The sequence below is a fragment of the Xenopus tropicalis genome, chromosome 8, assembly GCF_000004195.4.
Source record: "Xenopus tropicalis strain Nigerian chromosome 8, UCB_Xtro_10.0, whole genome shotgun sequence".
NCBI lineage: Eukaryota > Metazoa > Chordata > Amphibia > Anura > Pipidae > Xenopus > Xenopus tropicalis.
In genome coordinates, this window is record NC_030684.2 from 131,459,793 (window position 1) to 131,478,240 (window position 18,448).

Genomic DNA, 18,448 nt, shown 5'->3' on the forward strand with positions numbered 1-18,448 from the left:
CACTGTCTTAAGGTCCCCATACACAGGCCAATTATAGCTGCCGATATTGGTCCCTTGGACCGATTCGGCAGCTTATCGGCCTGTGTAGGGGCAGAACCAAGGGGCCTAGAAAATCAGGTTAGAAAATCCAGTCGGATCGGGGACCGCATCGGCTCATTGATGCAGTCCCCGAACCGACTGCCCCATTGCCGCGTGTAGAATTTGATCGTTTGGCCCCAGGGCCAAACGATCGAATTCGCCTACATGCCTCCCCGATATCGCCACCCGTAGGTAGGGATATCGGGTGAAGATCCGCTCGCTTAGCGACATCGCCAAGCAAGCGGATCTGCCCGTGTATGGCCAGCTTTAGGGTGAGAAACTGGATCCCATTGTGTGGTTGGCTGAGGCTAAATGGATTGAATTGGCTCAGGAGAAAGCAGGAGGCTGTCCATGAGTCAACTCAAGTAGTCTACTCAAACATTTGACCTATATTTTTTTGGTGCCTGGATGTCCCAAGTAGGCTATGCATACTTGTATAGAAGCTTCACTTAATATTATATTATTGGTATTTAAGTGTATGGCCAGCTTAATGTTGGCTGCACAACAATCAAAATGATTGGAAATTAGGGTCAGATTCAATAAATAGGCCTGATATTGCTTTGTGCATGGTCTAAAAGTTTATTAAAAATTAAAACTTAAGCAGTCAGTAATTAAATCAATCACTGATTACTTTCATCAGCAGACCTGTCTGCATGAAACATCAGATATAAAGTCATTCAGGAGACCAGCAAAGCAACTCATGTGGCTAAACTGACAGTGATCTGTTTTATTAGCTTGGGCTAAACAGATCCTACCATGTTGTTAGTTGAATCTAACTGGCTAACCAGGATAGCAGGAGATCTTCCACTTGGTGTGGTTAGCTGAGGATAATTGGGTTGAACTGGCCCACCAGGAAAGTAGAGATCTTCAGGCTGCCCGAGGCTGGAGTCTACTCAACTATAGCCTTGGACATTTTGCCACCTCACCCTGTGGCCCTATGAGTTTCAAAGCTGGATGTTCTGAGGGCCATATACAGACAGGGGAGAAAGGGGAAAGAATGATTTATAGAATGAAGAAGAAAGAAAAAGTAAGGATAGGTTTGAGCAGTACAGAGGGGAAAGAAGTTGAAGGAAGGACTATAGGAGCAAATGGGAGAGAAGAAAATGGAAGAAGGAGATCTATACCCTACAGCAGGTTGAAAGTGGAGTTGAAAGAAAGAAGTATGGGGCGCACCATGGAAAAATAGCATTATAACAGAAGAAGGAGAGTGCTCCCTGCACTCAGGTCCAATACACACGGCTGATGTGACGTGCTACTTGCTGCAAGCTCAAACTAGATTTAATAGTTTCCTGTGGGGCAAACCATTCACTGTCTACCTACCTATAAATAGTTTAACTACAACGCGTTCAATAGAAACCAATATGTCAAAAACATCCTTATATTCACTTTACAAGTCTAGTAGATTTAGTGACGGGACCTCAAACACAATAATAATTGGGAGAGAAAATGAAGATGTGATTGTGGATTATCCAGACTGTAATAAAGGGCAATTATGTAGATAGGGCTAAGTGTTTACACAAAGTACAGGCCCCGTGGGACTGCCAAGTTTATTGTAAGTATTGCCGGTGTGTCTCTATAATGCTGGAACTGGGCCCGACTGGCGATTACAGTTTCATACACAGTGGGTGTATCCAAGTGAAGGACACTTTCTGGGAACCGGTTCCTTTTCCAATAAAAGATCGCTCGGCCTCACTACAAACTGCAGAGCTTTTCCTTGTGGGAGGAGAGAGCTGCACCCATGATCCAGGCAGGTTAGGACACGGCATGGAACTATTATTGGGTAAAGGCTTGCTCAGAGACAGCTAGGACTCCACATCAACAACACAAGGGTAAATATTAGTTTAAGAACTGTTAAAATGTACTTTTCTGTACTTTAGTTAAAAAGTAAAACATGAAAAATGCATACAACGGGGAAGGAATAGGCTCCATGAGAGCAGTAGCCTCCTAATTCTATATAGAGGGTTAAAATGCCCAAATATTGGATTCCACTGATCCCTGTGTCAACTTCTGCAGAGGCGGTTACCCTGTATAGAACTGTGATGTTTGCAGACTCCTGTGCAAATTGTGTTTTACTGATATTATTATAAATGGGCGAGGCCTTGGGCGATAAAGGGAGGCCTTGGGTGATAAAAGCTTGAGAAGAGGTTACTGGTTACTAGAGGTTCAAAGTCTAATCAAATCCAGAAAGGATTTGCAGAAGTTGTCACATTGCTGGGGGGCTTGGGGGACCATGCTTTATCTCTCCAGAGCCCACAGTTACATGTCAGTCAGGGCTAGAACTAGGGGTCGGCAATGGTAAGTGCCTAGAGCTGGCCAAACACGCACCGATAATATTGTACGAGACCTCATTTTGTACGATATTCAATGCGTGTATGGCAAGTCGGTGAGTCGACCGATATCGCAGGAGGCTGCTGATATCGGTCGACTCGCCGATTGGGCGGGTTACAAGATTTTGATCGGGCGCCATAGAAGGCACCTGAGCAAAATCTGCCTTCAGGGCTGAATTGGCAGAAGGAGGTAGAAATCCTATTGTTTCTACCTCCATATCTGACAATTCAGCCCTGAACGTTAGCGGCTGATTGGAACGATCTTTGCGACCGATGGTCGCACGAAAGATCGAAAATCGCCGCATGTGTGGCCACCTTAGGACTCAACTGGAGGGGGTGGATGAATGATGGTAGGCCCATGTAGCAAGTAGTATTGCCTTGGGAGCTGACACTACTTGGCTCTGATGATAGTGGCAAGATGGAGACATTTGATTGGATTGGCTACCATCTAGGACAGGGATGGGCAAACTATGGCCCGTTGGCCACGTCCGGCCCGTTGGTCTTTTTTTTTTATCTGGGCCGCCGACTCCACAAGTCTCATCACGCGAGACTTGGTATCTGGGACTGATGAGCGAAAATGGCGTAACACTGGCCCAGCCCGTCTGTAAGTCAATGTGGCCCCTGAGCCAAAAAGTTTGCCCCTGATCTAGGAGATTAATCCCTGCACCGACAGCAGGGTTTGTCAGAGGTAACTTCTCAAAAAGTTGATTATTTAATTCCAATTTTGAAAGCAGAATTTCGGCACTTCTAGCACTATTGCACTAGCAGTGCAGCACCCCATGACCCCTTCTCATGCAAAAAAAAGTTCCGGGGGACAAGGGGGGCAGCAATGAGCATAGGGAAATGTCAGTGATTGGAGAAGCTTCCAGGGATTATGGCAGGGCTTGTTAGAGATTAAGAAACTGTTAAAGCTATTTCAATCAGATTACAGAAGTGCTCAGCAGTTTCTGCCAACCTTTTTTACAGGTTTTTTTCCCCTTTAATTAACCAAAGCAATGTTATTTCAGGGATTTCCGTTTGCCCCATTTTCATGCTTTCAGGCAACGAGGGTCCTTTGTTTCGCTATCTGATTCCTTTATGTGTAAAGTGGTGTTTTGTTCGTTTGTGAAGTAGTTGAAGAACTCGCTGGCACTGTAGTTGTTCTTGTAGAGAAAGAACTTGGCAAACCGGTTGTGTAGCATGTTGCGGTGTTGTAGTAGCACCTCCAGCAAATACCTCAATCTTGTGTAATGGTTTCCCTTGATAGAGGGTATGCGTGTCTTATTTCCGTCATATGGGGGCCCTTCCGCCGGACCCTCATCCCACGTTCATGACCTTCGTGGGCTCATTTATGTCTGGATTTTATCCGTGAACTTGTGTATTAAATTCCAGCTGTTTCCCCCTGCCCGGCCACGTCTCCCTCTCCGCCTGCATCTCAATAAACAGTCACCCTGCCCTTTAACTGCAGAAAAACATCCAGTTGGAACATGCTGCTAAAATGATTTCTTAGAAATTCTATGGTCGTGGCGTCAAATTGCCCTTGGGAAGGGGACGATGCGGGTGACGTGCAAGCAACCAAAACACAGCCGCCTTGACCTTTTACTTTTTAAAGGTAATGGCCCAGCATAGTCCTATCTGATATAACTCGCTCCTCAACTATCTTTGGTGGAGGGTACTGGGAATGGGCCAGCACAAGATATTAAGACACAGTGGGGGCCATTTATTAACACTGGGCAAATTTGCCCATGGGCAGTAACCTATGGCAACCAATCAAATTGTTGCAACCATTGTTCTACCAGTGGCCCAGCATAGCCCTATCTGATATAACTTGCTTCTCAACTATCTTTGGTGGAGGGTACTGGGAATGGGCCAGCACAAGATATTAAGACACAGTGGGGGCAATTTATCAACACTGGGCAAATTTGCCCATGGGCAGTAACCTATGGCAACCAATCAAATTGTTGCAACCATTGTTCTACATGCAGCTGGCTGAAAAAAGCCAATCACTGATTGGTTGCTATGGGTTACTGCCCATGGGCAAATTTGCCCAGTGTTGATAAATGAGCTCTAGTATCTCCTGAATGACCAAACACTGGTTCATTTTATTGACCCCCCCCCCAAAAAAAAAAAATTAATTGGAGAGAATAAAATAATATTTCCTATCAACACATCTCTCATTGGATAATTAAAGAAAATCTATACCCACAGAATGAATACTTAACCAATAGATAGTTTATGTCATATTAATATTAATTTAAACCTAAACTGGAATATATATATCTATAAATATTGCTTTTGATCCACCATTTTGTGATGGGCTGTGTGCTCCCTCAGAGATCACATGATAGTTGCTTGTGTTCAAAGGTATGTGGACACCAGCCTGTTCAGTATGTCAAACCAAGGGGATTAATATGAAGTGGGTCCAGTCTTTGCTGCTAAAACAGCCTCTACCCTTCTAGGAAGGTTCCCATTAGGTGCTTAAACATTGTTGATAGGATTTGCTTCCCATTCATAAGGAAGATGTTTGGCACTGATGTTGGGCGATCATGCCTGGCTCGTATTGGTGTTCCAGTTCAGCCTCCCTCCCCACCGGAGGTTAAATTGGGTTGAAGTCAGGCCTCTGTGCCGGCCACTATAGACATTTCACACCCATCATAAAAAATACAGACCTTGCTTTGTGCAGTAGTCCTACCCTGCATTACAGCTGAGGAGTTACACTATATGACCAAGGGAATGTGGACACCTCATTCCCACTCCTTGGGCATTAAAATGAAGGTGGTCCTCTCTTTGATGCTAAAACAACCTCTGCTTTTCCAGGAAGGCTTTTGCACTAGATTTTAGACCATTGTTGGTGGGATTTGCTTCCATTCATGAGTAGGAGGCTGGCACCGATCGGGGCACTGCTATCATGAGACAAGTTGAGAAGCTCGCCTCAGGCAGCAGCTCCCCTAAGGTTACCAGGTAGCTGGTAAGTGCAGAGGACACAATTGCATTCTCTACATTAGCGTTGTAGCCCCCCTGGACCCCCTCCAGCACTGTAAAGGTAAGCACACAGGGGGGTTGAGGGGAGCAGCATCGGAGGAGCCACCTTGGGTGGCTCTGGGGCCAAAAATGCCCCTGGCACCGATGTTGGGCCGTTTGGCATTGTTTGCATCAGCTTTCCCATTCATACAACAGGGGTTTAGTTGGGTTGAGGCCAGGGCACTGTCCAGGCTAGTCAAGTTCTTCCACTCCCATCTCATCAAGCCCTTCCTGTATGGGCCTTAAGGTCCCCATACACAGGCCGACTATAGCTGCCGATATCGGTCCCTTGGACCGATTCGGCAGCTAATCGGCCCGTGTATGGGCAGAACAGAGCTGCCTGGCCGACCGATATCTGGCCTGAAATTGGGCAGATCTCGATCGGCCAGGTTAGAAAATCCGGTCGGATCGGGGACCGCATCGGCTCGTTGATGTGGTCCCCGAACCGACTGCCCCATGGCCGCAAATGTAATCCGATCGTTTGGCCCCAGGGATTATTTTTTTTAAAAGCCACTTGCTACCCGATATCGCCCACCCGTAGGTGGGGATATCGGGTGAAGATCCGCTCGCTTGGCGACATCGCCAAGCGAGCGGATCTTATAGTGTATGGGCACCTTTACTTTGTGCTGAAACAGGGAAGGGCCTTCCCTATTGAATTTTATAGAGGCGCTGATGTCTGAGGCTTAAATAGCTGATTCCAGTAATTAGAAGGGGTGTCTGCATACTTTTGGCTATATAGTGTACACTACTACCCATTCTTTTGCATTCACAAGAAATCAGCTTGTGCAAGAATATTCTGTTCCAAACTACTGCCCCTCCATGAGCAGAGCGTTTTCCCATACGTCCCCTGAGATTGCTCCGCTAGAAGGAAATCACTGAGATCCGTGCTGTTCCGGAGAGACTCTCAGAATACTAAACATCTCCGTGTTTGGTTCTGCAGTGCGAGGCAGGTGTGTGGGATTGGGGAGTAGTTCAGCTTGGCCAGCGTCTGCCCACGGGGGACTGGATATTCTGCTGCACCGGCTGAAAAGGAACTCATTACTGTATCAGGTAGACTGGTGCTCTCTAGTGATCATGGGGAATTAGGAACAGAAGAATTGGATTTAAAATGTTTCCATTTTCACATAAATATTAACTTTGAAAAGGCCTGTATATCTTCATTTTTACTTTTTGCCTTTTGTTTTATGTAGATATATTATATGATATATTATTTTTTTCTGCATTTATTGCTGTGCTCCCTCTGGTCTCTATAAAGGTGTTGCTGCAGTTTTAACCTTTGCTGTCGTTGTCTTTGGCTGCCTGGCCACAACCCTCCTGTTTACCTGCTAGAGACCTCCTATTGTGTTACATTGTCTTGTTTATCCCATAGAAAGAACCCTTAATGGTCTCTTGGTCATACTGAGCATGATGTTGTATCATTTGGGGGGGCTGTCAGTCAGAAACAACAGGTATTCTGGGCAAGTGTGGCACTTTAAAATGACTTTGGGGTTTAAATTGGTAAGGCATCCTCGATGACTCTATCCCTTGCCCAGGGTAGAAGGGTAACTATTAGAATCATGCAGGGGCCGAGGGTCTAACCAGTTGCCCCCCCTCCCATGGCTTAGGTAAGCGTGACCCAAATATTAGATTGCAAACAGGGCCTGAACCCAAGAAGATGAACAGCCTGTAATGTAAGGGAAAAGAAGCCTTTATATAAAACTAACATATTCTTTCCTGACATATATAATATTAATACAATAGCGCTGAGCTTTGCATAATGCTGCATCTGTTGTATCCTGAGACGGTTTCGAGGAAACATCCTTGACTTGCAGTTTATCAGCATTGGCGAGTCTGTTGAAGTGATTAATGGAGCCCGGCGCAGATCCCTGAGAGCCACATCTTGGCAATCTCTCTGCCAGAAGCCTCTCCGCTGCCCCTTTCCCTGGCCGAGGCAATCAATGTTAGTTAAGTCAAAAGCTTTAATAATCATGATGGATGGGTCGAAATGAACCCTTTCCTTATATTGGGTTTTTATCACCCTATTTGATTTTTCAGGAGAATTTGTACATTCGTATGGATCAGTGGTGCGGTTCTGTATAGATTGCCATCAGCTCTTGGCCGATATGGAGACGGGGTAGATAAGGAGCCATATTAAATGGATATTTTATGCAGAGAAGAGTTGCTGCTGTCACTGCTGTCAATAGCAGGAACACAATGTGAAACAATAAATTTGTCTATTAATGTGTTAAAGCTTAGCAGCAGGGTTTCCAAGAGGAATAGGGGGGCCCCATACGCTGATGCATATGCTATTTGGCCATGTCCCTGGCCTGCCAATCCCCAGCCTGACCTGTCCAAACCCCACCCTGACCTGCCCAAACCCCACCTCCTTTTGACCCCTTTTGTGAGATGCTCCCCCTTTGACGTCAGTCTGGGCCCCTTGATTTGATTGGGCCTCTGACATGGACGGAACTAGGGGTAGGCAGAAGAGGCACGTGCCTTGGGCGCTGTGATGGGGAGGGCAGTGGGCATGTACCCCTAGTCCGGCCCTTGGTAACAGGAAAGGAGTGCTCAGTCCCTGGCCCTGCAACATGATTTTTAAACACTATGGTGACAAGTGGGGAAGATGAACCTTGTTACTCCCGCTATTCATCACAGCGTGATTGTTGAGGAGCAGGTCACACAATTTAGCCCTCTGCCTAGGGTGCCCTTCAATGTTGACCTGCCACCGGCCATTGGTTTGTAGACTCCAGGTTGTCCACCTCCATTGTTGGTCCTGCTTTTAAATTGTGGTGAGGTGATTATAACACAATAGGGGGGCCATGGGTGTTAATATGGGTGAGCTAGTGGCTCTCTCTTGAGGCAATGCCAGCTTACCCACAGCTGAATGTGCACTCTGACTCAATAATATCTTCACAGAAAGCAGGAGGGACAAGCAAATTGATGATATCTGGACACGGACAGTTAGTGGAATATGATGGAGAAAAGTCAAACTATGTGACCTTTAGCATCCCAATGCCATAAAACTGCTGTGCTTGCCTGAAATGAATACCTGGCTCCTTCTATTGCGGCACTTATTTTTACCCTGAAAAAAATGGGCCTTCTCAGCGGGGAAACCTCGCAGAATGTATGAAATGTCTATGGCCGCCTCCTTGTCTTCTCTTAATGGTTCCATTCCATCCCAGTGAAGGAATTCTACAAGTCTCTTCCTAATATAGAAGACAAAAAAAGAGGCGATTGTTCAGCGCAGACCCTGGAGACGGATCCATTGTATCTCTTGAAAATACCAAACTTGGATGAAAAATCATATCCAGCGCTGATGTGCGAAGATCTGTGGCTCTGGTGTCTGTCGTCGAGCCGTGCAGATTATCTCTGTCGTCCATGTATAGCGCTCGCTTGCCTGCTCTTGCTCTGCCGTTCATTAAAGTGACAGATAAACTGTGGCTATTGAAAGTGAGAAATGTTCTAGTTTTATTGTTAGCGGCCTGCGGGATTACAGGGTTAGCTGGTTCTGCTGTTCTTTTTAAGTATTCCAATCCAGCATTTAAAGGGCAAGTTTTCATATTAATGTCCTACCTTCCTCCTATGGACCCTTGTGGCTAACAGAGTGCTAATACACAAGGTTCTAAGGTTCTCAAAATGTAGAACCTTAGGAGAAAATGCTCTCCACAAGGTTCTAAGGTTCTCAAAATGTAGAACCTTAGGAGTAAATGCCCTCCACAAGGTTTTAAGGTTCTCAAAATGTAGAACCTTTGGAGAAAATGCTCTCCACAAGGTTCTAAGGTTGTCAAAATGTAGAACCTTAGGAGAAAATGCTATCCACGAGGTTCTATGGTTCTCAAAATGTAGAACCTTAGGAGAAAATGCTCGCCGCAAGGTTCTAAGGTTCTCAAAATGTAGAACCTTAGGAGAAAATGCTCTCCACAAGGTTCTAAGGTTGTCAAAATGTAGAACCTTAGGAGAAAATGCTCTCCACAAGGTTCTTAGGTTGTCAAAATGTAGAACCTTAGGAGAAAATGCTCCCACAAGGTTTTAAGGTTCTTAAAATGTAGAACCTTAGGAGAAAATGCTCTCCACAAGGTTCTTAAAATGTAGAACCTTAGGAGAAAATGCTCTCCACAAGGTTCTAAGGTTCTCAAAATGTAAAACCTTAGGAGAAAATGCTATCCACGAGGTTCTAAGGTTCTCAAAATGTAGAACCGTAGGAGAAAATGCTCTCCACAAGGTTCTAAGGTTCTCAAAATGTAGAACCTTAGGAGAAAATGCTCTCCACAAGGTTCTAAGGTTCTCAAATGTAGGTCTGTTCCCCTGAGGGGGCTTGCAGCAGGGGCAGAGGTAGCTCAGCCTGAAGGCCAGTTAGAATGAGAAATGGAGAAATGCTCTCCACAAGGTTCTAAGGTTCTCAAAATGTAGAACTCTAGCAGAAAATGCTCTCCACAAGGTTCTAAGGTTATCAAAATGTAGAATCTTAGGAGAAAATGCTCTCCACAAGGTTCTGTGGTTCTCGAAATGTAGAACCTTTGGAGAAAATGCTCTCCTGAATGCCACCTGAAGTCCCTAAAGCTCATTTAGGGTAAAAGTATTGATGAATATTTATTTTGCTGCCCTGTATATTATTGGAACTAGGACTGAATGGCTGATGTGCCAATGTTTTCCTATATCTGTACTGACTTCAAGAGCTAAAAGGTCCCTGATCAAAAAGACTGGTCCTTCAAGTTGGACCATGGACAAAGGTTGAACTTTCAAATGCAGCTTGAACTTAAAACGTTTGGCAACCTCAACTATGGTTATATGTTCTCATATTTTAGAAGAAAGGTATGTGTGACTTCCCTTCAGACAGGGTTGGACTGGCCTTCCAGGGGGGTTGCCCCCAGCCAAGGACAATTTCACTTAGTCCTTTTCGTATTTCTACTTTAGGTGTATATGGAACCTATTGCATCTAATTGTTGTGAGCTGTGATTGGTTCATGATTGATAGGCCAATCACAGCTGCCATTTTGGTGTGTTTCCTGCTGTATATCAGCCATATCACTGCCCATTGCTTGTTTGGTAGGTAGCAAAGATGGGAAGCCAATGGTTCATGGAAGGAAAGGAGGATCTGACTTAACTCTCACGTTTGCACTGGAGCATTAACTACAATGTCAGTGTAAATTAGCTTTACAATTCCCTCTGTGCAGCCTTGGCAAATAGAGCAGAGAAGATTGAATGTTACAAGGAGAAGGGATGGTAGAGCTGTAACTGTTTCGAGCTGTACTACGTTCCCTTCCCAACTCCTGTAATCAGTAGGGCTCATTAAAAGAGAGATAATGAGCTCTGTATAAACAAGCCCTTTCCTTCCCACAGCTCCCCATATGCAGATTGTGCCTCAGAGCTGCACATAAGGAGTTCTTTATGGTTTAGCTGTCTCTTCCTGGCATGGTTGCCATCATGAAACATGGAAGAAGAAAATACTTTACCTTTCACTGTTCTATAACCTAATTCTATAATTCTAATTGTTGCCTTGAATATAAAATACTATGGACGTTATGTTGTGCAGAGGTGTATATTGTCCCTTTAGGGTCTTTAATCTGCAGGGTGGGGATCCAGGAAAGAACATAGTGGCACATTGTGTTTACATTCTGCCCAATAGCATTGGCTCTCGGTTCCCCTGCCCCGTGGCATTAAGGAAACAGGAAATCTATATGATGGGCGTGTTATATATAGTACAGAATGTCATTATTCCACCGATAATAACGAGCCAAAACTCAAAAGCTGATTATGTGGAATTTTTATAGATCCGCTCATCATGACCTTATGTTCCTTGGATTGATTGCATGTCACGCGTGTAGCACGTATGTATCCCAGTCTCTCCCAGACGATTGGAATAATCACAATCCACTAAAATGAAGTTCATTTGTACATTAAAAATTTCCCTAATCTGCCATCATTTTTTAGGATAAGCCCATTTCTGTTCATTCGGCATGGGCATTTATTGGATGCAACCAGGGTCGGACTGGGCCGCCGGGACACCGGGAAAAATCCCAGCCCTAGTGGGCCTCAACCCTTGCCAGCGCTTCCCCTGCCCGACCGCTCCTCCCCTGATGCGTTAAATTTATGAGCAATCAGGGGAGGACCTCGGGTGGGGGACCCTGTGGGGGGTTAGGGGGGCCCCTGCAGGGGGGGGTTAGGGGACGCAGCCAGCGGGGGCACCTGCAGGGCCCCTGGGGCGGGAGCCTTGGTGGGCCCTGCACCCTCCATTCCAACCCTGGATGCAACCGACTGGGCAGGGCTTTGTTTAGACAGCAGACCAAGATGGCGGGATGCAGAAGAGCTGTTAGATAACACCAGTGTTGGCGAACTTGATTATGACATCACTAGGGAAAGGGAGGGCCTTTTATTCTCCACCCACTTCACAACCTTTTAAAACCTGAACACTAATTGGTGCACTGTAAGCTTGAGAGGGAGGGGCCTGAAATGTTGCTTTGTTTGTATGCACTAATAAACACATTTTTGCATGGTTTATATTTTGCTACTGAATTAATTTGCTATTGTATATTGATCCCCATACAAGGTGGGGCTCTTCCAGTATTTACACCTGACACCCTTATGGGTGCGCTAACAGAGGGTTGCGCTCCCGAATTATCTGCTATAGTGTTGGACTGGGGTGTCTGGGGCCCACTGGGGCTGCCGTCTGGGGGTTCTGGTGCCCTGTCAACCCAGTCTGACCCTGGCTAATGCCCTGTATTAACAACAGTTGACTCGGGCAGGATAGACATAACCAATATGGCAGGGACAATTAATCATATTCATCTTTAGTATTAATCCCACACCTTGTGTCTCACCCCTTTCTCCTTGTAGACTGTAAGCTCTTTTGGGCAGGGCTCCCATCACCTCTTGTATCGGTTACTGATTGCTTTATATGTTACTCTGTATGTCCAATGTATGAAACCCACTTATTGTACAGCGCTGCGGGATATGTTGGCGCTTTATAAATAAATGTTAATAATAATAATTGCCCTTTAGCAACAGCACGGACCAGAGGATGCGGTTATCCATCTCAGCACAGCATTTAGTCACCGTATTTTCTATTTTGCACAAACCCAAGCCTGTTGTCAGTGTCGGCGTCCCATTGGCGGTAATGATGCTGATTACATGGATTTACGTGCCGCTCACTGGCCTGACCTCTCTGTGGGCCATCTCTGCAGGTTGTCTCTTCCGCTGCTTTGTACTCAGCTACTGAGAGTACATTGGGCTTCCTGAGGGCTAGCAGCCCCCCCCCCATGCGTGTAATTCAGACAAGATTTTCTCTTTAGATGTTACACGGCCGCACTCGAGCAGAAAGCCACAAGTGACTGCTAAGGAAATGAATACGACTTTAAATAGAGCCTGCAATTTAGACAGAGGGCTTTAAACTGACCTTTTCTTTCTGGGAAGGTTTATGCAGAATTACCTACAGTGCAGCCGGCGCGATCATGTTCCATAGGGCAGCTGGGCACAGCCTGGCTATTATGTGTCAGTCTAACCCACAGGAACTATTTAGGCAATGTCACATGTCACCTTGTCTGTGCAAAGAGCCATTTGTCAGTGCATTGTGTGCCTGTTCCATCATATCATAGCTGCCTGCTTTTTTAAAAGGAAAAATAATTAGATTAAGCACTTGTTCTGAAGTAAGGAATAAATACGCACTCACCCCAAATCCCCCCTAACTGGCCTTCAGGCTGGGCCCCCTTAGCCCATAACAAGGTTACAGATATATAGAAACATTGGGGTAACAGTCACCCTGCTATAGTTCCAGGGGTACCCAGGGCACAAATAAGCACTCACCCCTAATCCCCCCCCTAACTGGCCTTCAGGCTGGGCCCCCTTAGCCCATAACAAGGTTACAGATATATAGAAACATTGGGGTAACAGTCACCCTGCTATAGTTCCAGGGGTACCCAGGGCACAAATAAGCACTCACCCCAAATCTCCCCCTAACTGGCCTTCAGGCTGGGCCCCCTTAGCCCATAACAAGGTTACAGATATATAGAAACATTGGGGTAACAGTCACCCTGCTATAGTTCCAGGGGTACCCAGGCCCAGAGGCTGAGCACCCCTATAACAGTTATGAGCCAGGCCGAGTCTGGCTAAGGCAGCGCAGATAAGGTAAGTGGGACAAACATAGTACAACACCTATGGCTTCTTTATGGCGTCAGAATTCTTTCAAAGAATGTTCGTTCCCATAAAAACCTTTACGAGCAGACCTTAAATAACTATATTAACCTTCCCTGAGTGCAGCTGCATTAGGAGTTCAAGCAGAGTAGAAAGTCACATTGTTCCAATGTCCCACAGATTTCTCACAAGGTTTCAGCTCTCTGGCAATTGTTTAGCCATAATGTATAATGTGCCTGGGTCCCTTCCCATTGTGCAGCCAAACTCATGAATTGCCAGAAGCAAATAATTGCACATTTAAAAAACTTTTGGCTTGGTAGCATGTTTTCACTCAGGGGAAATGCCTTCCAAGAAGAAAATAGTTTGTATTTCATAATATCTTTTGTGTTTAGAATGTGAACTCCCCCTCCCCTCCGACTTCTGGGCCAAAGCAGTCAGTGGGAGCGCCCAGCCTACATGCCATTTGGGGTGAGAGTTTATTTTCTTACTTGGATGCTCCTTATATTGGGGTCACAATTATACAACCATCATTTTATTTTGAGCCAATGGGGCCATGAACAAACTTTGAACTGCAAATGGGGAAAGAGGGGGGTCTTCAGTCCAAAAATGGCCTGAAGAAAATATACAAACACAAAAATGACTACAAGCAGTTCTCTAACAAATGTTTTTATTGGCTTCCAGGGGGACAAATAAACAAGGCTCTCTGGCACCAAGAGTTTATTATATGGCAGCTGTGATCTGGACAGGAGAGTTCCTACAGGGACTGGTTTGTAGGATGAGCAAAGGCTGGCCTTATGGCATGTCGGGGCCTCCTCCATCAAAAGGCTCATGTTATAGATATATATATAATAGGTATTATCAGGCCCTGCCATGTAGGAAGGCCACAAAACCCCAGGCCTAGGGTGGCTAGTTGATAGGGGCAGCAATAGACCCTATACTCTTGGGGCATGCAGCCTGCATTATTGATGGAACCACTAGTAACAGCTTGCAACCCAATCTCACTGTATCTATAGTATTAGAATTAAGGGACAGTGATGGGTTCCCCCTTATTTCTTATATTAGTGGAACCAGCAATGGGGAGCTAGCTGCAAGTGGACAGTCTAGGGGCATGGGAAATTGATGTCTGGTCCTGGGTCACTTGTAAATTAAGGGTGTAATTCCTGTTCTACCAGCCCCTTTACTTTGTTCTTAATCTACATTGTGAGGGCACTTGAGGAATGGTAGTTTGGTTAAGAGGTCTTATTTGGAATATCCACTCTGTCTGGCACATTTATAAACACTGGACAAATTTGCACTTGGGCAGTAACCAATTTGTGATTAGAATGCATTGCAAACTTGTGATTTTTTGCCATGGGTTACTGCCCAGGAGCGAATTTGCCCAGTGTTTATAAATGACCCCCTGTGGGTTTACCTGCTGGCAGTTGGACAAACCAGGGAACCCTCCATTTTCTGATGGGTCTGTCCCCCACAGAAATACTGAACACAATTAAATGAGAATGTAATCCCAAGCCCAAGATGAGATGCCGTGGGGAGAAACCCATAAAGCCCCACTGCTTGTTTCTATGTAGTCCTACATGTAAGGCATTGGGTGCTGAGAGCTATGCCTTCCAGTACAACCTTCCCTACTGTGCAATTCCCCTCCATCTATTGTTATTCTCTGTTCTTCCTCTAGAATTCCAGCTTCACAATAATAACAATCTGTGCAGCAAAACCATGTTACTGTGGATTCCTGCTGCTTTTGCCCAAACAGGAACATCTGAACCCAATAACCCACCCTCTTGCTATTGATTTTTATTTATACCAGGGGAGGGGGGAAAGCTGTATCCCCTCCCTCGGGCAAATACCTGGAACAAAGATAACTGTTGTACATGATCAGCAGGGGAGCAAGTGAATGTTATATTAAACTGACCACATTGTAACCAGACTGATATCTGTGTTTGGCTTAAGCTCAGTAAATAAATAGATTTTCTTTTAAAGGACCCTGTAAATGTAAAAAGGGAACTTGAGGGGGGGGCAATTTATTAGTAACCCCTCAGTGATTTTAATTGAATACCCCCATACCCTTGGCTGACAGTCTTCTTCTTTAAAAATTCCCAGTGGTAGTTTGTGGTAGGGCAGATGACCACCATTTTCCTTCTTGTTCCCAGCAATCCCCTTCATCAGGTCAGGCATGGCACTTGCACAGATTCAACTTCATGAAAAAGAGGCAATAAGTCACTAGCCCCCCCCCCCCCCAGTGAATTTACCTTTCCTTGCCCTTACCTGATAATGGGAATTGTAGAGATGAAGTCATTTTAAGACTAAAGGTGGCCATACACCGTGTATGGGCACTAACGACGGGCCTGCCCGACCGATATCTGGCCTGAAATCGGGCAGATATCGAACGGGCAGTTTAAAAAATTTAGTCGGACCGGGAAACCGCATTGGCTCGTTGATGCGGCCCCCGAACCGATTACGCCGAGTACCGACGTTCTAATTCGATGGGCCAAACAACCGAATTAGCCTGAATCGACCTAGCCAGGCGAGCGTATCTTAGCGTGTATGGCCACCTTAAGGGTGACCATACACAGACAGATTTAACCTGCTGATTTGGGTCCTTCAGACCAATTCGGCCCTCCATCAGGCCTCCCCGACTGATATCTGGCCCTATATTGGCCAGATGTTGATCAGGCAGGTTTGATTTTTCAGATCGAGGACTGCATCAGCTCATTGATGTGGTCTTTCATATCCCCTTCATTGTAATCATATAATTTGGCCCTAGGGCCAAACCATCACACTAGCACTATATCACGCATCCAAGGTGGGCATATTGGGGAAAAGATTCACTCATTTTTCAACCTTGCCAAACAAGCAATTATTACCATGTATGGCCACCTTAAGGGTAAGAACCCCACCGAGGGGGTTCAGTTGCCCGCCATAGATCTCTGCTATCGCGGACGACTGAACCGCTCCGGCTTCGGAAAACGAATCGATGAGAAGGGCTTTCCACAGGTGACTATTGTTGCCTTTTCGGAGTGGTTTGTTGCCCGCGATAGCAGAGATCTATCATGGGCGGCTGAACTGCTCCGTGAGTTCTTACCCTAAAGGTCCCCATACACGGGCCGATTCTAGCTGCCAATATTGGTCCCTTAGACTGATTCGGCAGCTAATTGGGCCATGTATGGGCACTACCGATGGGCCTGCCCGACCAATATCTGGCCTAAAATTGGCCAGATCTCGGTCGGGCAGGTTAAAAAATCTAGTCGGATCGGGGACCGCATCAACGAGCCAACGAGACCGACTTTTCCTATACCCGTCGTTATAATTCGATCGTTTGGACCCAGGGCCAAACGATCGAATTATCCTGGATTCTCCCGATATCGCCCACCCATAGGTGGGGGATATCAGGAGAAGATCGGCTCACTTGGTGACATCGCCAAGCGAGTGGATGGGCCCGTGTATGGGGACCCTTAGGCCTGCTGGTTTCTCAGGTTTTTGCACAAGAATATGTCACAATCACAGCCGCACAGCCCTTGTATATACAATAGGTTGTGTCTATTGATTGTCCTGATTGTTATCTATTTGTTCCCATGATGTCTTTATTTCACAAGCCTGGAATCTGCATTACCCTGAAGTAAGAGGTTTAACAGCTACTAGACAAAGGCAGCCAGGTCCCTATCCTGGCTGATACTTAGTAGCCCATCATTGGCATCCTAACTGAATAAGATTAGTAGAATCTAGCAGCTGGTTGGCTAATAGTATAGATGTGATTATCCATCAAAATACCTTGGTTTACTTGGCCATGTGCCCAATAACTTGATCCGAGCACAATAACTGGCCAAAAAAAAAGTCACAGAAAGTAACAGAAGGAGTTCTACTGAGCAACTGACAGAAGATTACTGGAGGGATGTATATTAGAATCTGACTCTGGATGGACATGAAAGGAAACCTCGTTGCTTTAGGTTTTTTTCCTTCTTTCAGTGATTATAGAATTCCCTTAAGTGTTTTAATGATTGGAAACCATCTCCCCCCTGCTCCATTCCCAAAGCCTAATGAACGGAACTCTTGCTTTATCTAGTTCCTGGGGAAGGGGACAGATTGCGCCGGGGTCTGGCATCTGGAAGGAAGTGTGGGCCCAGCAACAAATACATGGGGACTGATTAACTTTGTTAATGAGATGGTGTAACACCCAGACATTCCTATGGGACTAGGGCAGTTCTATCTGCATTTCTGAAGTTCCATATATTATAGCAGTGTTTTCCCATGGAATTGTGAGCCTCAAGGGGAAATCAAATTAACAATTACACAAATAAACATATACTAATAAACCCACATGTTTATTTCCCAAATGTTACTGGCATTTAGATATTCCTTGTATCCTGTAGCCATAATCCTCAAAGCAACATTTGGCCTTGTGGCCTATATGGACTGGTAGACTACAGGAGGCTCTGTTTGGCAAAACACCTGGTTTTATGCAACCAAAACATGATTACAAGCCAGGAATTAAAAAATAAACACCCTCTTTGAGGTCACTGGGAGCAACATCCAAGGGGTTGGTGAGGAACCAGTTGCTCCAGAGCCACTGGTTGGGAATCGCTGCTCTATACACACAGAATTGTATTCAGCATAAGGTTCTTAAGGCCCAATATTAGGCCAGATGACGGTGCCCATACATAGGAAGATAAAATGTCGACTCTAATTTGCAGCTAAAATAGGCCCCTGTATGGCCACATTTAGAGTTCTTTGTATGGTAGGACAAAATGGAAACAAGTCCTAACATGTTATATCAATGATGCCCAACCTGCAGCCTTTCAGATGAAGGCCAAAACATTGGACAATCCTACTATTTATAAATGAAGGGGATGTACAAGGTTTATTTTGACCCAGCCCCCACCACAACTAAGTGTGCCCTGCTACAACCAATATTTTTTGGAGAACTTTAGCCCACCTATATCTGCT

The 18,448-nt window shown here is 45.5% G+C and overlaps 1 protein-coding gene across 4 annotated transcripts in view; it reads left to right on the forward strand.

Annotated features, from left to right (window-relative positions):
- Window positions 1-18,448, forward strand: part of nek2 (NIMA-related kinase 2) — an 80,491-nt gene that overhangs the window by 13,601 nt on the left and 48,442 nt on the right. Inside the window, exon 1 of one of the 4 annotated variants that reach the window (XM_012968176.3) lies at window positions 1,809-1,907. The exons of the other annotated variants lie outside the window; for them this stretch is intronic. The gene's annotated coding sequence lies outside the window, so the exon portion shown is untranslated. Of the gene's footprint in view, window positions 1-1,808; window positions 1,908-18,448 lie in introns of those variants that run through there. 4 annotated transcript variants of the gene reach the window in all.